Source organism: Pan troglodytes, chromosome X (assembly GCF_028858775.2).
Source record: "Pan troglodytes isolate AG18354 chromosome X, NHGRI_mPanTro3-v2.0_pri, whole genome shotgun sequence".
Taxonomy (NCBI): Eukaryota; Metazoa; Chordata; class Mammalia; order Primates; family Hominidae; genus Pan; species Pan troglodytes.
In genome coordinates, this window is record NC_072421.2 from 2,140,936 (window position 1) to 2,151,246 (window position 10,311).

A 10,311-nucleotide genomic window follows, 5' to 3' on the forward strand; every position below is an offset into this window, starting at 1 on the left:
GCCTCCCGGGTTCACACCATTCTCCTGCCTCGGCCTCCCGAGTAGCTGGGACTATAGGCACCCGCCACCGTGCCCAGCCAATTTTTTTGTATTTTTTAGTAGAGACAGGGTTTCACGGTGTTAGCCAGGATGGTCTCGATCTCCTGACCTCGTGATCCGCCCGCCTTCGCCTCCCAAAGTGTTGGGATTACAGGCGTGACCCACCGTGCCCGGCCAAAGACGGTTCTTTTCCCCGCCTAAAGTAGTGGTCACAGGTAGCGTAGGCACTGCCTGCTTGACCCACGGTGGAATAGTCTGTTCCTCTGTTTAATTAAAACACAAACGTTCTTGGGGACTGGAGGGCTGGACACGTGCCTGTTGCACCCTCAAGCTCATATCACTAGCAGACAGATGAGCGCTATACACACACCTTTCTCTCAAATGGCTCTGTCTGGCCTGAGACCAACTGACAAGATGCGTCCAGACACAGAGCGTTTGCAAACACGGGCCTCTCAGAAGTCTGCATCTGGCCAGGCGCGGCAATTCAAGCCTGTCATCCCAGCACTTTGGGAGGCCGAGGCGGGCAGATCACGAGATCAGGAGATCGAGACCATCCTGGCTAACACGGTAAAACCCCTTCTCTACTAAAAATACAAATTAGCCAGGCATGGTGGCGGGCGCCTGTAGTCCCAGCTACTCGGGAGGCTGAGGCAGGAGAATGGCGTGAACCGGGGAGGTGGAGCTTACAGTGAGCCGAGATCACGCCACTGCACTCCAGCCTGGGGGACAGAGCAAGACTCCTCAAAAAAAAAAAAAGCTGTGTATCTGTGTCAGTCTGTCCAGCCCAGCACTGAGCTTTTTGCCTGTTCAGTAGTTATAAGAACGTTGCCAGGGCCAGGCGTGGTGGCTCACACCTGTTATCCCAGCACTTTGGGAGGCCGAGGCAGGTGTATCACCTGAGGTCAGGAGTTCAAGACCAGCCTGGCCAACATGGTGAAACCCCGTCTCTACTAAAAACACAAAAAATTAGCTGGGCGTGGGGATGGTCACCTGTAATCCCAGCTACTCGGGAGGCTGAGGCAGGAGAATCGCTTGAATCTGGGGGGCAGAGGTTGTAGTGAGCCGAGATCACGCCACTGCACTCCAGCCTGGGCGACAGAGCGAGACTCCATCTCAAAAAAAAAAAAAAAAAAAAAAAAACAACGTTGCTAGGACCAGGTGTTGCTCTGGGCACCTGGGATATGGTGCTGGAAAAGACAGCACTCCCTGCAACGCTGAGGAATGTGTAGACACAGGGATGAGAAGTCCCAGTGATAGCTTCTCGAGAGAGCTGTGAGCGCAAGACAGAAGGGTGGACGTGGTGTGTCTGAGGTCAAGAAGTGCATGTGGCCGGGGGAAGGAGTAGGCAGAAGAGAAGCAGGAAAGGTGGACATGGAGCTGATCACACTCATGAGGCTGACCCACCCCAGACTTTTGGGACGAGAAGCAAGAGGGCTGTAAGCTGGGAGTGTGATGAGTGTGGCGGCTTGAAGTGCTGGTGGACTGGGCTAGGGGTTGATGGGAGAGAAGGTGGCAGAAATTGAGTGCGTGTTGCCTTGTGATATGTTAGATGTGGGCAGTCTAGGAAAGCTGGAGAGCACCACCCCCAGGCCTATAGAATTGGGTATCTATGGAAGAGATTTAGGAATCTGAACTCCTTTTCTCTGTTTTCTCTTTTCTCTATCGCTCGTGCTCTCTCTCTCTCTCCCTCGTGCTATCTCTCTCCTTCCTTCCTTCCCTCCCTTCCTTCCTTCTCTCCCTCCCTCCGCCCTTCCTTCCTCCCTCCTTCCCTTCCTCCCTTCCTTCCTTCCGTCCTCTCCTTTCCTCCCTTTCCTCTCCTTCCTGCCTTCCTGCCTGCCTTCCTTCCTTCCATCCTTTCTTTCTTTCTCTTTCCTCCCTTTCCTTCCTCTCCTTCCTTCCCTCCCTCCCTCCCTTTCTTTTCCTTTTCTTTTTTCCTTTCCTTCCTTCCCTCTTTCCTATTTCTTTCTCTTTTTTTATTTTTTGAGACGAATTCAAAAATTCTAAAATTTTTGAATTTTTAAGTAGAGGCAGGGTTTCTTCATGTTGGCCAGGCTGGTCTTGAACTCCTGACCTCAGGAGATCCACCAGCCTCGGCCTCTCAAAGTGCTGGGATTACAGGCGTGAGCCACCGCGCCCGGCTGAAATTTCTCTTCTTTGCTGTAGGGGTCAGTAGCAGTAAGTAGCGGCTGATAGGTGAGAATGGAGATTAACTGAAGCAACGCTGTTACTGATTAGATTTTGTCTTTACACTTGAGCCTGGAAGGAAGAAATGGAAGCATTCAACCCGAGGAATGTTGCCCCACAGATTTCTGGGGGGAGCATAGGAGATTGGTGTGTGCGTGCCCTGCCCTCCTCCCTCTCTCAACCCCTCTCAGTCTCTCCCCTGTTTCTCCCTGCTGTCTCTCCTCCCGCCCAGCTTCCCCTCTGCTTGTCCTCTCTCCCAATCTATGTTTTTGTCTCATCTCTCCTCCTCTCTTTTTTTTTTTTTTTTTTTTTTTTGAGATGGAATCTCACCGTTGCCCAGGCTGGAGTGCAGTGGTGCGATCTCGGCCCAGTGCAACCTCCGCCTCCTGGGTTCAAGCAATTCTCTGCCTCAGCCTCCCAAGTAGCTGGGATTACAGGCACCTGCTGCCATGCCTGGCTAATTTTTTGTATTTTTGGTAGAGACGAGGTTTCACCATCTTGGCCAGGCTGGTCTTGAACTCCTGACCTCGTGATCCACCTGTCTTGGCCTCCCAAAATGCTGGGATTATAGGCGTGAGCCACCGCTCCCGGCCTGTCTCTCCTCCTCTCTTAATCCTTCTTTCTGTCCTCTCGCCCAGCTTCCCCTCTGCTTGCCCTCTCTCCCTATCTCTATTTTAGTCTCTCTTTGTCTCTCTCGGTCTTGTGATTTAGGGCACTTTGTGTTCAGTCCCTTTCTAGTGATTGGGATTATTACCCACTTAAAATATCCACAATAGGCCGGGTGCAGTGGCTCACCCCTGTAATCCCAGCACGTCGGGAGGTCGAGGCTGGTGGATCTCCTGAGGTCAGGAGTTCAAGACCAGCCTGACCAACATGGAGAAACCCTGTCTCTACTAAAAATACAAAAATTAGCCAGGCGTGTTGTCACACGCCTATAGTCGCAGCTACTCAGCAGGCTGAGGCAGGAGAATTACTTGAACCTGGGGGGCGGAGATTGCGGTGAGCTGAGATCGCACCATTGCACTCCAGCTTGGGCGACAAGAGTGAAACTCTGTCTCACAAAAAATAAAAAATAAAAAATAAAATCCACAAGGAATTTCAATTCCATGTGGCAGAACAGAAAAAGAATGGATATATTGCAAAACACGAGTGAGAAAGTGTGATTCTCTCGTTCATACCCTTTTATGACACTTAGTTCTGAACTGATTTGCCTCGTGTTCAGTTGGGATCTCAGGATCTCTTTTAGCCAAAAAAATCAAACTTCCCTGTTGAGTATGGCCTGTGTCACGGTGACCATCCTGGGCTCCTTCCGTTTTTTTGTTTTTTTTCAAGACAGTCTCGCTCCATCGCCCAGGCTGGAGTGCAGTGGCACAATCTCGGCACAATCTTGGCTCTCCGCAACCTCCACCTCCCGGGTTCAAGTGATTCTCCTGCCTCAGCCTCCGAAGTAGCTGGGATTACAGGTGCCTGCCACCACACCTGGCTTTTTTTTTTTTTTTTTAATTTTTAGTAGAGATGGGGTTTCACCAGGTTGACCAGGCTGGTCTCAAGCTCCTGACCTCAGGTGATCCACCTGCCTCCCAAAGTGCTGGGAATATAGGCATCAACCACCGCACCCAGCCTCACCAGGTAAACTTTCAAGTTCAAAAGTGCAGCTTGGAATTCCAGCGGGAAGGAGGATGGGGATACGGGTACGTGTGAAAAAAGCAGCACTGTGTCTACGATTCCACTCTCTGTGCTCACGTGAACACATTATTTAGCTCCTACTCAGAAGTGAGAACACGCTGCGTTTGACTTTCTGTGTCTCTGTGATTTCAATTAAAGTAACGGCCTCCAGGGTAACAAAACCGCACTTCTATGCCCTAAATCTATAATAATATATCAAGGTAAAAAAAAAAAAAAAAATGGGCCAGGTGCGGTGGCTCTCGCCTGTAATCCCAGCACTTTGGGAGGCTGAGACGGGTGGATCACCCGAGGTCAGGAGTTCCAGACCAGCCCAGCCAACACGGTGAAACCCCGTCTCTACTAAAAATACAAAAATTACCTGGACATGGAGGTGCGTGCCTGTAGTCCCAGCTACTCGGGAGGCTGAGGCACGAGAATCGCTTGAACCCGGGAGGCGGAGGTTGCAGTGAGCCGAGATCACCCCACTGCACTCCAGCCTGGATGACAGAGTGAGATTCCATCTCAAATAAATAAATAAATAAATAAAATGTATTTCAAAAGTGCCAATATGACATGAACTGCTGTTAATTTGTTCACCTGTATTGTTAAAATGGGTGAATATGGTTACCAGATTGTGATCATGTTCAAATTCCATAGGCCGCAGCCTTTGGGATGAAGCAAAGAGTTTTTGAAAAATTATATATTCTATGTCTAAAATGGCACCATCTGCATTTTTGAAAAATTTTAGATAATATTACAAATGCGTAGGTTGGCTCATGCCTGTAATCCCAGCACTCTGGGAGGCCGAGGCAGGAGGATAGCTTGAGCCCAGGAGTTTGAGAACAGCCTGGGCAACATAGCAAGACCCCATCTCTACAAAGATAATTAATCAGGCTTGGTGGCAGGCACCTGTAGTCCCAGCTACTCAGGAGGCTGAGGCAGGAGGATTGACTGAGCCCAGGCATTCGAGACCAGCCTGGGCAACATGGTGAGAGCTTGTCTCTAGCAAACATACAGAAACTTTAAAGTTTTTAAACTAGCTGGGCGTGGTGGTGGGTGCCTGTGGCCCCAGCTATTCGGGAGGCTGAGGCAGGAGGATCGCTTGACCCCAGGAGTTCAAGGCTGCAGGGAGAAATGATGGTGCCCCTACACTCCAGCCTGAGTGACAGAGTGAGACCCTATCTCTAAAAGAGAGACCCTCTGTCTCTAAAAAGAAAAATAGACCGGGCGCGGTGGCTCACGCCTGTAATCCCAGCACTTCGGGAGGCCCAGGCGGGCAGATCACGAGATCAGGAGATCGAGACCATCCTTGCTAACACGGTGAAACCCCGTCTCTACTAAAAATACAAAAAAAATTAGCCGGGCGTGGTGGCGGGCACCTGTGGTCCCAGCTACTCGGGAGGCTGAGGCAGGAGAATGGCGTGAACCCAGGAGGCGGAGCTTGCAGTGAGCCGAGATCGCACCACTGCACTCCAGCCTGGGTGACAGAGCGAGACTCCATCTCAAAAAAAGTAAAAAAAAAAAAAAAGTATAGAAAAATATGCATGCATGGGGTGTATAGGAGAGGTCCCAGCCCTCAGCCGTAGCCATGGATGTCCAGGTGGTGATGTGTTGCCCTGGCCCGCCCCGCAGGCCTCCAGCATCTCCAACAGCGGCTTCCCAGGGGATGCTGAAGCTGCGGCCAGACCCCTACCCTCCCCGCTGTACGCTGCCCCAGCAAACCTCCCGAGTTTGCACCCGGCTGCTGGATCGGCCTGCACAGGGGCTGCCGCCTCCGTCCCAGATGGCAGGGGCTTTTCCCTGCACCCCATCTCACTCAGCTCATGCCTCTGCTCCTGGTGAAAAACTTTTCCCATCACTCTGTCCCGTCCCCTCTCTGCAGCAAATGACTCTTGTCCAGGCTGCCAGAGACCACCGAGGCACTCAGTCCGGAAGCCCATCTGTGCCAGGGTCATTGGGAGGTAAAGGCAACAGCCTTTACCTCTCCAGGCCACCCCTGCGCCTACTCCAGCTAAGACTCCAGGCCACCCCTGCCCCTACTCCAGCCAAGCCTCCAGGTCACCCTTGCCCCTACTCCAGCTAAGACTCCAGGTCACCCCTGTCCCTACTCCAGGGGCTGAGTGCGGTGCTTCACACCTGTAATCCCAGCACTTTGGGACTCCGAGTTGGGCAGATCACGAAGTCAGGAGATCGAGACCATCCTGGCTAACACAGTGAAATGCCGTCTCTACTAAAAATACAAAAACAAAATTAGCCGAGTGTGGTGGCAGGTGCCTGTAGTCCCAGCTACTGGGGAGGCTGAGGCAGGAGAATGGCGTGAACCTGGGAGGTGGAGCTTGCAGTGAGCCAAGATCACGCCACTGCACTCCAGCCTGGGTGACAGAGTGAGACTCAGTCTCAAAAAAAAAAAAAAAAAAAAGCAACAGTATGTTCCCCTGGGAGAACGGAGGGGGCGGCTGTTTACAGTTGCCCCAGAGCAGGACCTGCACACTGGACCATCCAGGGCCAGTCACCCCACAGGCATCTCAGACTCCACACATCCCCGCCAAACCCCAGCCCAGGGTCTTCTGCTTTCTGGGGACATGGGGACACCACGCTGGCCGGGAGGGTCCCAGGCTCTTCTCAATCTCTCTCGGGCCCCTCCTCTCCTGCTGCCGCTGCCCCGGTGAGACTCCGAGGCCTGCAGGAAGCTTCAGGTGCCTGAGCCTCCAGTACAGCCCTTCCCCTACTCCAGCCAAGCCTCCAGGCCACCCCTGTCCCTACTGCAGCCAAATCTCCAGGCTGCCCCTGTCCCCTACTCAAACCAAGCCTCCAGGCCGCCCCTGTCCTCTACTCCAGCCAACCCTCCAGGCCGCCCCTGTCCTCTACTCCAGCCAAGCCTCCAGGCCGCCCCTGTCCTCTACTCCAGCCAAGCCTCCAGGCCGCCCCTGTCCTCTACTCCAGCCAAGCCTCTAGGCCGCCCCTGTCCTCTACTCCAGCCAAGCCTCCAGGCTGCCCCTGTCTCCTACTCCAGCCAAAGCTCCAGGCCACCCGTGTCCCCTACTCCACCCAAGCCTCCAGGAGGCCCTGTCACCTACTCCAGCCAAGCCTCCAGGCCACCCCTGTCCCTACTGCAGCCAAACCTCCAGGCCGCCGCTGTCCCCTACTCAAACCAAGCCTCCAGGCCGCCCCTGTCCTCTACTCCAGCCAAGCCTCCAGGCCGCCCCTGCCCCTGCTCCAGCCAAGCGTCCAGGTCGCCCCCGTTCCTACTCCAGCCAAACCTCCAAGCCACTCCTGCCCCTGTAGCAGGACTAGCCGCGGATAAAACCCCTCAGACACCAGGTTAAGGAAGGTTTTGGCTTTATTCGGCCGGAAGCGTTGGCGGACTCACGTCTCGAGAACCGTGCTCTCCGAAGACAGAGTTCCTGGCCCTTTGAAGGGCTTACAACTCTAAGGGGTTCCACGTGAAAGGGTTCTGATAGATTGAGAGCACGTGTGGTTAGAGTCGGGGGTTAATGTTTTAACCTCAGGCCTGGTCAGGGGTGCCGGCTGGTCTTGCCACTGACTTCATTCCTGTTGTTTTTCAACTTTTACTTCCTTCTCTTCAGAGACAGGAGACAGTAAAATAAATGGCCTCTCTCCCCACCCCGACTCCAGCCAAGCCTCCAGGCCACCCCTTACCCTACTCCAGCCAGGCCTCCAGGCCACCCCTGCCCCTACTCCAGCCAGGCCTCCAGGCCACCCCTGCCCCTACTCCAGCCAGGCCTCCAGGCCACCCCTTACCCTACTCCAGCCAGGCCTCCAGGCCGCCTCTGACACTGCTCCAGCCAAACCTCCAGGCCTCCCCTGACCCTGCTCCAGCCAAACCTCCAGGCCTCCCCTGCCCCTACTCCAGCCAAGCCCCCAGGTCACTCCTACTCCAGCCAAACCTCCAGGCCACCCCTGCCCCTACTCCAGCTAAGACTCCAGGCCACCCCTGACCCTACTCCAGCCAAAACTTCAGGCCGTCCCACTCACCCAAGTTATACAAAAGCTCCTGGGCTTTCCGGCCAACTCTGTGTCCCAAACATCCCATCCCCAAAATGGCAGCTTCTGACTGTGTCCAGACCATGCACGCCTCTCCTGAAACCGTCCTGCCAGACCCTGTCTCAAGGTGGTCAGGGGGTCCGTGCAATGTCCCTGAGGGCTTTTAAAGCCACCCTGTCTCCTGTCCATCGGCCCCCTCCCCTCCCCTCCCTCTGTCTTTCCAGATGCTCCACCCATGCAGGGTTGTTGTCTCTTCTTTGAACAGCCTGGACGCACTGCCGCTACCCCACGGCCTCCGCACCTGCTGTTCCCTCTGGCAGAGACGGTCTTTCCTGGGAGCACCCACCCGGTCCCTCCTGCCTCGGATTTCAAAGACTTCCAAAACCACCTTCACCCCAAAATGCAGCTCTCCCTCCCCTCCCCTTCTGTCCACACCCCCAAATCACCTTCTAACATCTTCATCTTTTTTTTTCTTTGTTTTGAGATGGAGTCTCCTTCTGTCGCCCAGGCTGGAGTGCAGCGGCGCGATCTCGGCTCACTGCAACCGCCACCTCCTGGGTTCAAGCGATTCTCCTGCCTCAGCCTCCCAAGTTGCTAGGATTACAGGCATGCACTGCCACGCCCAGCTAATTTTTTGTATTTGTAGAAGAGATGGGGTTTCACCATGTTGGCAGGCTGGTCTCAAACTGCTGACCTCAGATGATCCACCTGTCTTTGCCTCCCAAACTGCCCGGATGACACATGTGAGCCACCACACCTGGCCGAGATCTGATGGTTTTATAAATGGGAGGTCCCCTGCTGCACACGCCCTCTGGCCTGTCACCAGGTAAGACATGCCTTTGCTTCTCCTTGGCTTTCCTGCCATGAGTGTGATATGTATTTATCAGCAGCATGAAAATGGACTAATACAATATGCTTGTCAGCCACGTGTGTGTCTTTTTTTGGAGAAGTGTCTGTTGGCTGGGTGCGGTGCACGCCTGTCATCCCAGCACTTTGGGAGGCCGAGGCGGGTGGATCACGAGGTCAAGAGATCGAGACCATCCTGGCTAACACGGTGACACCCCATCTCTACTAAAAATACAAAAAATTAGCTGGGTGTGGTGGTGGGTGCCTGTAGTCCCAGTTACTCTGGAGGCTGAGGCAGGAGAATGACATGAACCCGGGAGGCAGAGCTTGCAGTGAGCTGAGATCGTGCCACTGCACTCCAACCTGGTGACAGAGCGAGACTCCATCTCAAAAAAAAAAAAAAAAAAAAAAAAAAATTACCCAAAATTACGCAGTCTCAGATATGTCTTTATCAGCTGCATGAAAACGGACTAATACAATATGCTTGTTGGCCACGTGTGTGTCATCTTTGGAAAAGTGCCTGTTGGCTGGGTTCAGTGGCTCATGCCTATTATCCTAGCACTTTGGGAGGCTGAGGCAGACGGATCACCTGAGGTCAGGAGTTCGAGATCATCCTGGCCAATATAGTGAAACCCCATCTCTACTAAAAATACAAAAATTAGCTGGGGGTGGTGGCAGGTGCCTGTAATCCCAGCTACTCAGGAGGCTGAGGCAGGAGAATCGCTTGAACCCAGGAGGCGGAGGTTACAGTGAGCCGAGACCACACCACCACACTCCAGCCTGGTGACAAAGCGAGACTCTGTCTCAAAAGGAAAAAGAAGAAAAAAGAAAAAGAAAAGTGTCCGTTCATGTCCTTCGTAAGACTCCACTCTCTAGCAACCGTGTTCCTGCCCTTCTCAATTCCTAAGGTAATCGCCTTAACTCAGATCCCTGAGAAATCCCCACAGCAGGCAGAGATTTGGTCTCCTGACAGTAGCTTTGGGATTCCATTAAGCAAATATGATTGGGGGCCAGCCCCTTCTGTCTCCAGGTAAGGTGTCCCCAAGGACCCTTCATCGCTCTGAACTTCAAGGATTTCTCTCTTTTTCTTTGTTTCTTTCTTTTTCTCTCTTCCTTGCTTCCTCCCTCCCTCCCTTCTTCCTTTCTTTCTGTATCTCTCTCTCTCTCTCTTTTCTTTCTTTCTATTTCTGTGTCTCTCTCTTCTTTCTTTTCTCTTCTTTCTTTCTCTCTCTCTCTCCTCTCCTCTTTCTCTCTCTCTGTTTCTCTCTTTTTTCTTTCTTTCTTTTTGATACAGACCTATGTCGCCCAGGCTGGAGTGCAATGGCCCAATCTCGGCTCACTGCAATCTCTCCCTTCCAGGTTCAAGTGATTCTCCTGCCTCAGCCTCCCCAGTAGCTGGGATTACAGGCACCTGCCACCATGCCCAGCTAATTTTTGTATTTTTAGTAGAGACGGGGTTTCACCATGTTGACCAGGCTGATCTTGAACTCCTGACCTCAAGTGATCCTCCCACCTCAGCCTCCCAAAGTGCTGGGATTACAGACATGAGCCACCTTACCTGGCTAATTTTTA